The sequence below is a fragment of the Euprymna scolopes genome, unplaced genomic scaffold, assembly GCF_053919585.1.
Source record: "Euprymna scolopes isolate OS-2025 unplaced genomic scaffold, ASM5391958v1 sca1, whole genome shotgun sequence".
In the NCBI taxonomy this organism is placed as follows: Eukaryota; Metazoa; Mollusca; class Cephalopoda; order Sepiida; family Sepiolidae; genus Euprymna; species Euprymna scolopes.
In genome coordinates this window covers 2,040,723-2,053,222 of record NW_027633102.1, presented here as the reverse complement: position 1 = coordinate 2,053,222, position 12,500 = coordinate 2,040,723, and the positions used below count along the sequence as shown (strand labels likewise).

At 59.6% G+C, this 12,500-nt stretch overlaps 2 non-coding genes and 1 pseudogene across 2 annotated transcripts in view; all 3 read right to left on the bottom strand.

The window, feature by feature from the left end:
* LOC145273194 (large subunit ribosomal RNA) overlaps positions 1-3,601 on the bottom strand; it is a 5,725-nt gene extending 2,124 nt beyond the window's left edge. Inside the window, exon 1 of the ribosomal RNA XR_013866223.1 lies at positions 1-3,601. This exon is cut by the window's left edge and continues 2,124 nt beyond it. This is a non-coding gene — a ribosomal RNA (large subunit ribosomal RNA).
* A 592-nt stretch (positions 3,602-4,193) lies between these two features.
* LOC145273356 (5.8S ribosomal RNA) lies at positions 4,194-4,351 on the bottom strand. The gene has a single exon (XR_013866349.1). It is a non-coding gene; the product is annotated as a 5.8S ribosomal RNA (ribosomal RNA).
* Positions 4,352-4,747: 396 nt separating this feature from the next.
* LOC145273542 (small subunit ribosomal RNA) lies at positions 4,748-7,121 on the bottom strand (annotated as a pseudogene).
* Between the last annotated feature and the right edge of the window lie 5,379 nt (positions 7,122-12,500).

Here is a 12,500-nt window from a genome sequence, read left to right as displayed (position 1 = left end):
CCGACCCCGGAGCGAAGCACCCCGCAGAAAAGCCGCTTGAACCGCCGCCGCCAGAAAGACGACCCCCGCCGACGGTCCCCCGCCGTTTTTGGTCGACGCCACACTCCTGCCGCCCGACGGCGGACTCCCACCCGTATCGCTCTCCGACCCGCAACACACGCTCGCTTGACCGCGACCGCTCGACCGGAACACGCCGCCGCACAACGGACCGCCGCGGCCCCTATGCCTTCGCCGCAAAGCGCGAACGGAGCGAACGCTACAGCCCCGTACCGGTTCCCTCGCTTCGCGCGGGCACGGCCCGACCGACCCGGTCCTCGGAGCCAATCCTTCTTCCCGAAGGTACGGATCCATTTTGCCGACTTCCCTTACCTACATTGATGCCATCGACGAGAGGCTGTACACCTTGGAGACCTGCTGCGGATGGTGGGTACGGACCGACTCGAGAGCTGCGAAAACCGGACCCGGATTTTCCAGGGCCGCCGAAAGCGCACCGGACGCCGCCCGAGCCGCGGCGCTCTACAGGTACCTTTTCCGTATCTCCGGACGAGCCGATTCCACGGACATGGTCCTTTACGAAGAAGAGAGAACTCTTCCCGGGGCTCCCGGCGACGTCTCCGGGCTCGCTTGCGTCACCGCGGTTTCGCCCGGGAAGCGACGGGCGCCGCCGACATCGCTGCCGACAGCGTCGCCACCCCCGGGCCCTCTCCGAGTCCGGGTTCGGGAATATTAACCCGATTCCCTTTCGACGGGAGGCCGGCCGCTTTGTTTTTGTTTGGGCTTTTGATTCGATTCGATTCGATCGCTTTCACTTTCATAACGGATCCGGCGCCTTTCGGGAAGACTTTCGCCCGCGTCTTAGGACCGACTGACCCGTGCTCGACCGCCGTTGGCACGGAACCCTTCTCCACTTCGGTCTTCGAAGGTCTCGTTCGAATATTTGCTACTACCACCGAGATCTGCACCCGCGGTCGGCTCCACCCGGGCTCGCGCCCTAGGCTTCCGTGCTCGCCGCGGCGCCCTCCTACTCGTCGCGGCATCGTTTCGGCGCGAAAGTTCATCGCTCCTCGCCGCGACGGTCCGGCATCGGTCCGTCGCTCCAGCGCCATCCATTTTCGGGGCCGGTCGATTCGGCAGGTGAGTTGTTACACACTCCTTAGCGGATTCCGACTTCCGTGGCCACCGTCCTGCTGTCTATATCGACCGACACCCTTTCGGGGATCTCATGGGCGTCGCGTTAGGCACCTTAGCCGGACGTTTGGTTCATCCCACAGCGCCAGTTCTGCTTACCAAAAGTGGCCCACTTGGCACTCGCATTCGAGGTGACCAACCGCCCAGCGAAGCGTGCTGGCGGCGGCGGCCGGATGGGTCGGCTCCGTCGTTCGGGAGAGTCGGCCCGTTCCACCCGTTCCGAGTTCGAGAGTAGGTCGAGGCCGTGAACGGCCCCGGGGCCTCCAATCGTTCGCTTTACCGGATGGAATTGCGACGATCGAGCGCCAGCTATCCTGAGGGAAACTTCGGAGGGAACCAGCTACTAGACGGCTCGATTGGTCTTTCGCCCCTACACCGGTTCCGACGATCGATTTGCACGTCAGAGGCGCTTCGGACTTCCACCAGAGTTTCCTCTGGCTTCATCCCGACCGGGCGTGGATCGCCATCTTTCGGGTCCCTGGTCGCTCGCTACGCCAGAGTCGGCCGAGTCGTACTCGGAAAAGGGAAACCGACCCGGGGGTGATGCGCCCGCGCGCAGCGCCTAAACTCGACGACAAAATAGGACTAGTTCAAGCCGCGGGATCTCACCGATGGGCGGAAGGAGGATATGGAAGCTGGCGCCCGGCAATTCCCCTTTTTGGAAGATGCGCCGGTCCCCTCTCGGGGAGGAGGGGAAAAACAACCGCACGTCAGCCACGAGCCTTCCCTCTCCTATCTCTCTCGGGAAGAGAGAAAAAAGGAAAAGTTGCGGGCACCGCAGCAGCGACGGCGGAAGGCCGAAAACGCCGCGCCGGCGGGATCGGGCACGGCTCGGAGGCGGGTGAGGCGAGGAGAAGACGACGGCACGAGACCGACGACACCCCCCGACGACCCCCGGACGACTTTGCCACGACACCTCTCCCGATCGACGCCCTCCTACACGCTCTCTCGCTTTCGCTTCGCCTTCGGGGTTAGTCAGAGGTGGCCCCTACGACTCGCGAACGGCCAGGACTCCTCGGTCCGTGTTTCAAGACGGGTCGGGTGGGTTGCCGATGCACGTCGCTGACCCGGGGTGGCGGGCGGCTCGAGTAAAAAAGCGTCGGTCGCCGAGCGACCTCTCCGGAAACGGAAACGGGCGCGGGCGGGGTTGCCCCCGACAAGAACCCGAAACGTCGGCGAGGTGCGTGACGGCGAGGCCGCGCCAGTCCTATCCCGCCTCTCATCGCGCACGCGCCCGAGACGGTGGGGCGCCTAAGGAGCGACACACAGAGTGCGTCGCCCGCACGCGACTTCCGGCGGGATCAAAACGGACCGGCTCGCCACGTGTAACGGATCGTGTCAGATTTCCTCCGTTCCCGGCAGAAAGGGGCAGTTACGTTCGCGGGCCCGACGGCCGGTGGCCCCCGACTTCACAAGGTGGGAAGACGGGGGTTTTCAGGGTGATGAAACGCCTGCCGCCTACGGAAAAAAACCCGCGTGTTCGACCTGCACGCCGGGAACGGGTCGCGACGACGGACCGGAGGGGAAGTGCGTCCGGTGCCGGCCGCGCGGAGGTCGCGCCGAAGCGCCCGCGCCATGATTACGCCGAGCGATGATGAAGGGGACGGGTGCAGCGGAGTCGCGCGCGGAGGGAGCAGGAGGAAAGAAGAAGCGGCGGCGACGGATGCGGCGGGTTAGGGCCCGGCGGCAGCAGCGATCGAGAGGACGAGTCCCCTCCGTCGCAGCCAACCGACGCAGCCACCTACCGACGCCACGGTCGTCACCACGTTTCCCTTCCCGCTATCCACGCGGCCCGTCTCCTTCGTCGGCGACGCGGGCACAAAAGCTGGAACCGCGGGGAACGAGTCCCCCGCGGACACGACGAACGACGACCTGTGCCGCGACGGCCTCTCTTTCAAGAACACACATCGAGTTTGGGCTCGAGCCTAGGCAGCACCGGACTGAGTCCCCCCGCGATCGCGGTGAGCGGTCCCACCCGTTTACCCCTGGGCGGTTTCACGTTCTCTTGAACTCTCTCTCCAAAGTTCTTTTCAACTTTCCCTCACGGTACTTGTCGACTATCGGACTCGTCCCGGTATTTAGCCTTGGATGGAGCTTACCACCCGATTTGGGCTGCGTTCCCAAGCAACCCGACTCTCGGATCGAAGGCCGTCGCTCGCCGTCCGCACCGAATGGGCCTGGCACCCGCCGCGGGCGGCCCCGATCGAGGGAACTCCGAACTATGCGAGACGAAAACGAACGGCTGCCTTCGACCCATGCGCCACACGTCCCGAAGCCTTTTACTTGCGACGGGATTCGGCGTTGGGCTTCTCCCGGTTCACTCGCCGTTACTAAGGGAATCCCGGTTGGTTTCTTTTCCTCCGCTTAGCGATATGCTTAAGTTCAGCGGGTCGTCTCGTCCGAGCCGAGGGCGGCGGTTTTTAGTAGAGTGTGGTGTTTGGAGGAGAGGAATCTCGATCGGTACCCTCCGTGTGACGACGGCTGGCCGATATAGCGCCCGTCCGACCGAAAATGAAGAAGCCAACAATTAAAAAAAAGCCTGGGTCCTCCCCATCCGACGTTGCCTACGACGCGGCCACCTTTTTACGGTGCGACGGCCGTGCTCGTCGCGCTGCTCGAGGCGTCGCTGAGAGACACCTTCATGAGGCAGAGAGCGAGACGAGCAGGCGGCGCTTACGTCGGCAGTCGGTTAGGTCGGTGCTTTTTTTTGTTTTGTTCTCCCTTCGGCTGCTTTCGGACAGACTCCTCCTGCTCCTCCTCCACAGTGTTTCTTCACGCGGTCGAAAAGGGAAAAGACTCCGCGGTCTGCCAGCGGGAGACGAAGGAGGAGGCCGGAGAGGGTTTTAAAAAAAAAAAAGACATTGAAAGGAGTCAATTCTTTTTTTATTTTTCTTCCCCCTCGTCACTCGCTCCTGCGACGTCCCGGTTACCACCGTGCCGAGGACCGGGCGGGCACGGGGACGGCAAGATGTCGTTTCGTTAACGGAGAAAGACATGTAACGTTCCGCCTCTCGACCGGACGTGGCCCCGAGACAAGGGATCTCGGGGCCGCAATGTGCGTTCGAGGTGTCGATGTTCACTGAGTCCTGCAATTCGCATCAGTTCTCGCGGCTGGCCGCGCTCTTCATCGACGGACGAGCCGAGTGATCCCCCGTCCAGGGTTCAGCACTTGGGTTTTTTTATATTAGTTTTTGTTTATATAGATTTAGTAGTGTGCGAGGAGGTCTGTGCGAGGAGGCGTGACGGCATTGCAATGTCGCGAGTAGTTTTGTTTTTAGCTAGCGGCGGTGGCACAGCGGCTGCAAAAAACAAAAAAACGATAAAGCGGCGACAAGGCAAAGAAGAAGCGGCCATCACTTGCGGTGGGCGAAAAAACAAACAGGTGGTAAGACGCGGAAGCAAGCAAGAAGAGCTGGGGCTTTAAAAACCTCCGCGTCACCACAAATCTATCTCTCGCTCCGCCTTTTATAGGTTTGTTTGCGCGCATTCGAGGCGTTGACGCCGACAGACAGAGGAGGTAGGCCGGAAAACAACAAACCAGTCTCGAACGGGAAAACGGTAATGATCCTTCCGGCAGGTTCACCTACGGAAACCTTGTTACGACTTTTACTTCCTCTAAACGATCGGGTTCGGTCGTCTTCTCCAGGCATCGAACGCCGAGGCGTAGATGCACGAGTGTCGTGACGGACACGTCGCGCACTGCCCGGCGGCGTCGTCGGCCAGATCCGAGGACCTCACCGGACCGTTCGATCGGTAGTAGCGACGGGCGGTGTGTACAAAGGGCAGGGACGTGATCGACGCGGGCTGTTGACCCGCGCCTACCGGGAATTCCTCGTTCACGGGGTTGGTTACAGGCCCCGATCCCTATCACGGGAGGTGGTTCAGAGGTTTCCCAACCCTCTCGGGCCGGGGCGAAGTCCCCGCTGATACCTCCAGTGTAGCGCGCGTGCGGCCCCGGACATCTAAGGGCATCACAGACCTGTTATCGCTCCGCCTCGTGTGGCTTTCTGCCACCCGTCCCTCTAAGAAGTGCGTGAGAAAACCGACCCGGACCCGAGCGCCACGGAGGACGCCGAGCCCGCCGTAAAAATCACTGACATCGGCGCACTAGTTAGCAGGCCGGAGTCTCGTTCGTTATCGGAATCAACCAGACGGATCGCTCCACCAACTAAGAACGGCCATGCACCACCACCCACCGAATCGAGAAAGAGCTATCGATCTGTCAATCCTACCGGTGTCCGGACCGGGTGAGTTTTCCCGTGTTGAGTCAAATTAAGCCCGCAGGCTCCACTCCTGGTGGTGCCCTTCCGTCAATTCCTTTAAGTTTCAGCTTTGCAACCATACTCCCCCCGGAACCGAACTCTGGTTTCCCGCAGGCTACCCGCCGGTTCATGGAAGCGAACGCCGGCGGATCGCCGGTCGGCATCGTTTAACGGGTCGGAACTACGACGGTATCTGATCGTCTTCGAACCTCCGACTTTCGCTCTTGATCGAGGAAAACGTGCTTGCCACACGCCATCGCTGCAGTTCGTCTTGCGACGATCCAAGAATTTCACCTCTAACGTCGCAATACGAGTGGCCCCGACCGCTCCCTTCGATCATTGCCTCGCCGTAGACGGAGACCGACAGACGTAGACGAGGCCCTCTTCCATCATTCCATGCTTATCGTATGCAAGCTTGAACAGCCCGCTCTGAGCACTCTAATTTTTTCAAAGTGAACGTACCGGCCGCCGCGGACACTCGGTTAAGAGCACCCTTGGAGGAGAAACCGCCGACCGCAACACGCGCGCAGACAAGACACGAAGCAGGGACTCGGAGCGGACCGGGGGTTCAAAAAAAAGAGGAACGCGCGGAAAGGGAGAGGGAGAGAAGCGCGGGGGTCAGAGTGCGGGGATGCGAATGAACGCACCCAAACACACACACGTAGCACCCCCCCGTTAGACTACTCCCGGAACCGAACCGACGACCACTTGTTTTTTTTTCCCGGATCCCGATCACGACCTCCTCGTCCACCTCGCCGGCAGGACCGCGTGGCGGTATGCTAGGGGTTGACACCGGCGGAAAGGGCCGGGAATGCGAACGGACGACCAAAGTCCAACGACGGACGATGGCGCCGCCGCCCCGGGGCCGCTTGCGCGACCACGAACCCGAGTTCGGACTACGAGCTTTTTAACCGCAACAACTTTAATATACGCTACCGGAGCTGGAATTACCGCGGCTGCTGGCACCAGACTTGCCCTCCGGTTGGTCCTCGTTAACGGATTTGAAGTGTACTCATTCCGATCGCGGGGCCTCGACAGAGTCCCCGCGTCGTTATTTTTCGTCACTACCTCCCCGTGCCGGGAGTGGGTAATTTGCGCGCCTGCTGCCTTCCTTGGATGTGGTAGCCGTTTCGCATGGCTCCCTCTCCGGAATCGAACCCCGATTCCCCGTTACCCGTAGTAACCACGGTAGGCACTTAACCGACCGTCGACAGTTGATAGGGCGGACCCTCGAGAGACCCGTCGCCGGGCGTGAAAGCTCGTGCGATCGACCAGTGAGTTATCCAGAGTCACCAAAGCGGAGCGCGCCGCCCTATGAGCCCCGCCACCGAACGGACCCGCGAGCGGGAACGCCGACGACGGGAGGACGGAATGACGCGCATCGGTCTCAGTCTAATATGTAGCGCCGCGACCCGGAACGGCCGACGCGGGTGCCAGCGCGCGAGGCGTGGCGACGACGGCGCGCCGACCGATCGCGGCCTGTGTCACATGTATTAGCTCTAGAATTGCCACAGTTATCCATCGCCTCCGAGGAGGAATACGGTCCCGAGGATTAGGTCCGGTTCCTGAGCCATTCGCGGTTTCGCCCGTTCTAATGCGTGGCGTGAACTTACACTTGCATGGCTTAAGCTTTGAGACAAGCATATGACTACTGGCAGGATCAACCAGGTATCGTTGGAATTTGGGACTTTGTTTCGACAGAACGACAGACCGACCGACCGACCGACCGACATAAGACAGACAACTACAACGACGGGCACGTGTTTATTTATTTTTCGAGGGGGTTCGCCGTCAGTAGAAGCGCGCTGCCCGCGCTGATGGCCTCTTTTTTGTTTCTCCCCTGACTTGGACCGAGACCGAGACTCAAAGAACGAAAGCGACCAACGTCGACAACAACAACGACAACGGCACCCTTGACAGCGATACATACGACAAACGACAAGCAGCACGACGGCAGTGCACACGGACATCGAGGGTCAAGGTGCAGACTGAACTCGCCGAGGTCGTCGTCATCGTGGTCGCCATCGATTCCGTCTCGTCGTCGTCGTCGTCAACGTCCACGTCACAGCCGGCCGAGAAGAGAGAACAGACGACAGCGTCGACAACAACAACATCGACAACGGCACCCTTGACAGCGATACATACGACAAACGACAAACAGCACGACGGCAGTGCACACGGACATCGGAGGTCAAGGTGCAGACTGGAATCGTCGAGGTCGTCGTCATCGTGGTCGCCATCGATGCCGTCTCGTCGTCGTCGTCGTCGTCTTCGTCGTCGTCGTCGTCGTCATCAACGTACCAACCGACCGAGACGAGAGAGCAAGCAACAACGTCGACAACAACAACGACAACGGCACCCTTGACAGCGATACCATACGACAAACGACAAACAGCACGACGGCAGTGCACACGGACATCGGAGGTCAAGGTGCAGACTGAACTCGTCGAGGTCGTCGTCATCGTGGTCGCCATCGATGCCGTCTCGTCGTCGTCGTCGTCTCCGTCGTCGTCGTCGTCGTCGCCAACGTCAACGTCAACATCACAGCCGTCATCGGGGAGGAGCTGGACCAGGGCAGCGGCGGCGTAAATTTTCCCGTCACCTTCGTCGTCGCCTTCGTCGACCGACCGACCGACCGGCGTCGTGTTCGTGCTCGGAAAACCGAGGAGAGACAACGTGCACATGGCGCGTTCTCGCAAGCGGCTCCTCGGTCCGATTTTTTTGGGCGGCTTTTTCGAGCTTTTTTTTTTTTCTCACCCTTTCGTCCGTGCGACGGCGAACGTTAGGGGAAAAAAAAAAAAAAAAAAAACGACAACAACGCGGCGGACCGGGCGAACAACATCGTCGACACACACGACATTGACGACCGGTCCCCCTTTTCACAATCGCATCGAGATAAAAACGAACGAGTCCGATTCGAGCACCGAGTCGCGAGCGGGAGGACTGTCGGTGCAAGTATCGATCACTGACGTGAGCGCTTCGCCGGACAGAGGATGGCTCATCCGGCAGCCGTGCAAATCGACGGTATGGGAAGAACGAACAAGAAGAGCAACGACTTGATCGGCGGCTTGGGAACTGCGGACGGTGAAAACGGGTTAATCGACTGCGACCACGACTGCTCGATCGATCTTCTTTGGCGCTAACAAAGGTGGAGGTGGCGCAAGAAGGGACTAGCGCTATCACCGTCCACGTATCAGAAGATGCGGCGGCAGACGTCGACGCTTATGCGTTGTCGGACGAGAAGTCGCTGCAGCACGTGTACCGCGAGCGGGACGTCCAAGGTTTTGCCAGACGGAAAGAAATCGGGTGTCAGCGAACGTTCACACGGCTGTGAGATCGGACGCTGACAGGAGTAGGAGGCGGCAGGCAGGCGGCGGTTACGGCGGCGGCGCCTGCTGCTGCTCATCCTCCTGTTTGCTGCGGCGACTTCCAGGACGGGAGAGCATCGAACAACGTACGTATGGTTACAAGGGGATCAGGATCTACATAGTGCATCCCCCGCGGCTATTTTTGTTGTTTGTTCGCTCGTTCGTTAATTCGTTTCGTTCGTTCGTTCGTTCGTTACAATGTACGTTTTTCCGTTCGACGGCGGCAGAGAGCGGCGGCGTTTCCCCTAATCCGGAGGATTTATCGGTCGCACAGCGATGGGTCGTTCGGCCGATCATCGAAAGATTCGCAGGTAGTGGTTGAATGGCAGAACGGCAGCAACAACAGCGGCGGCTGAGAGCGGCGAACGCTGAGGCGGAAGCAGAAGCTGCAGCAAACGTATCGCTAAACATGGTGGACATAGATATGGCTGACGACGCGGGTACCACGACGACTATGGAACCAGGAAAAGGAGCCGTTAGTTGTTCCAACATATCGTTCGACACGTCGAGCAGCCCTAGGTCCACGGAGAAGCACACACACGTACCACGTATTATAACCTAACGACGATGAGCGGGCGCACGGTTGGCAGGAACGAAGGCGGCGGATCAAAACAAGTTGGAGCGCGCGACAGCGATAACGGTGACAGCCCTAGGCGGCGGAGATGCCACTTTCTGACGCCTTTGCGACAAGCCCGTAGAGACGTTCCGGACCACCACGAGGCAAAGAGTCGCTGCTCCGACGAACCGACACACCAAAGTGTGCTTCCTACCGAACATGTTTTATAAAACTTTCAAACTGGAAAACCCCAGAAATGGTGTTGGTATTCGTCCAGACCCACCTCCGACACCTGAAAATGGTGGTCAAAAAAAACGTCGATTATACGAAGCGACATTTCTGGTCGGCGATTTTCCAGTTTTACGCCTACTGCCACATGGGGATGTCGGTAGGCGTCGCAAAGTGCCTTCTCGACGCCTAGGCACACCAGGACTTTGTCATTTTTTTCCCCCTCGACATTCCTGGTCCGGTCTATTCCGATTTTACACCTACCGCCATGTGGGGGTGGCAGTAGGCGTCGAAAAGTGCCTTCTCGACCGCTAGCGACACCACTACTTTACGAGCTCTGGAGGGCCCGCACACCGACCCGGGGGCCGCGGAGTCGACCCCGGGGCCTCCTGGCGTCGCCGCCGCTCACTTGGACGCCTTCCGCAACCTGTGGTCCCGCTCGGGGCCGCCGGAGCCTCGCCGACCTGACCGGTGTCGGTAGGCGTCTGGAAGCGCCCGGCCGACCTGGACGAGGTCCCCCCTGGCCCCCGGGGACACCCCTTAGTTGGATGGGGGTGCTGTCCCGGGCACACATGCAACCCGCGGCCGCCTACCGACAGCCCCCTTCGCTCGATCGCTACTCCTTTCCAACATATGTCGGAGAAGCCGGGCGGTTGTGAAACCCCAGAAATGGTGTTGGTATTCGTCAGACCCACCTCCGACACCTGAAAATGGTGGTCAAAAAAAACGTCGATTATACGAAGCGACATTTCTGGTCGGCGATTTTCCAGTTTTGCGCCTACCGCCATGTGGGGGTGGCAGTAGGCGTCGAAAAGTGCCTTCTCGACCGCTAGCGACACCACTACTTTATCGAGCTCTGGAGGCCCGCACACCGACCCGGGGGCCGCGGAGTCGACCCCGGGGGCCTCCTGGCGTCGCCGCCGCTCACTTGGACGCCTTCCGCAACCTGTGGTCCCGCTCGGGGCCGCCGGGAGCCTCGCCGACCTGACCGGTGTCGGTAGGCGTCTGGAAGCGCCCGGCCGACCTGGACGAGGTCCCCCTGGCCCCCGGGGGACACCCCTTAGTTGGATGGGGGTGCTGTCCCGGGCACACATGCAACCCGCGGCCGCCTACCGACAGCCCCCTTCGCTCGATCGCTACTCCTTTCCAACATATGTCGGAGAAGCCGGGCGGTTGTGAAACCCCAGAAATGGTGTTGGTATTCGTCCAGACCCACCTCCGACACCTGAAAATGGTGGTCAAAAAAAACGTCGATTATACGAAGCGACATTTCTGGTCGGCGATTTTCCAGTTTTGCGCCTACCGCCATGTGGGGGTGGCAGTAGGCGTCGAAAAGTGCCTTCTCGACCGTAGCGACACCACTACTTTATCGAGCTCTGGAGGCCCGCACACCGACCCGGGGGCCGCGGAGTCGACCCCGGGGGCCTCCTGGCGTCGCCGCCGCTCACTTGGACGCCTTCCGCAACCTGTGGTCCCGCTCGGGGCCGCCGGGAGCCTCGCCGACCTGACCGGTGTCGGTAGGCGTCTGGAAGCGCCCGGCCGACCTGGACGAGGTCCCCCTGGCCCCCGGGGGACACCCCTTAGTTGGATGGGGGTGCTGTCCCGGGCACACATGCAACCCGCGGCCGCCTACCGACAGCCCCCTTCGCTCGATCGCTACTCCTTTCCAACATATGTCGGAGAAGCCGGGCGGTTGTGAAACCCCCAGAAATGGTGTTGGTATTCGTCCAGACCCACCTCCGACACCTGAAAATGGTGGTCAAAAAAAACGTCGATTATACGAAGCGACATTTCTGGTCGGCGATTTTCCAGTTTTGCGCCTACCGCCATGTGGGGGTGGCAGTAGGCGTCGAAAGTGCCTTCTCGACCGCTAGCGACACCACTACTTTATCGAGCTCTGGAGGCCCGCACACCGACCCGGGGGCCGCGGAGTCGACCCCGGGGGCCTCCTGGCGTCGCCGCCGCTCACTTGGACGCCTTCCGCAACCTGTGGTCCCGCTCGGGGCCGCCGGGAGCCTCGCCGACCTGACCGGTGTCGGTAGGCGTCAGTCAAACTTGCTTAAGAGGCAAAGCCTCCTCACACCTTAAGAGAGTCACAGTTAGTCCCGCCGTTTACCCGTGGTCGTCGTCGGGGGTGCCGGTCGGTGTGTTTCGGCGTGTTTCTTTCTTACTTTAGCTCGCTCCTATAAGCTAACTCAGCAGCCCTGCTAAAATCAATTTATCATTATTTTCAATCTATCGAAAATCTTAATTTATTATTATTTTCCAACTATCGAAAATCTTAATAGAGTTGGGGTTTTTTGTTTGTTTTTTTTTTTTAAATTCCATTGTAACAACAGACAGCCAGCCAGCAGCATGTGGTGTCGGTAGGCGTCTGGAAGCGCTTGAGGAGGCAGAGGAGTTGGCAAGCTCGCTAAACTGCCCGCTGGTGTGGTGGTGTCGGTAGAGGCGTCTTGAATATACCCGGTCGCTCGATCGACGACGACGACGGCTAGGTGGCCGAGGAGGAGGACTACCTACCTACCTACCTACCTACCTAGCTAGCTAGCTAGCCGAATAGCCGTGGTAGTCGTCAGTCAAACTTGCTTAAGAGGCAAAGTCCCGCCGTTTACCCGTGGTCGTCGTCGGGGGTGCCGGTCGGTGTGTTTCGGCGTGTTTCTTTCTTACTTTAGCTCGCTCCTATAAGCTAACTCAGCAGCCCTGCTAAAATCAATTTATCATTATTTTCAATCTATCGAAAATCTTAATTTATTATTATTTCCAACTATCGAAAATCTTAATAGAGTTGGGGTTTTTTGTTTGTTTTTTTTTTTAAATTCCATTGTAACAACAGACAGCCAGCCAGCAGCATGTGGTGTCGGTAGGCGTCTGGAAGCGCTTGAGGAGGCAGAGGAGTTG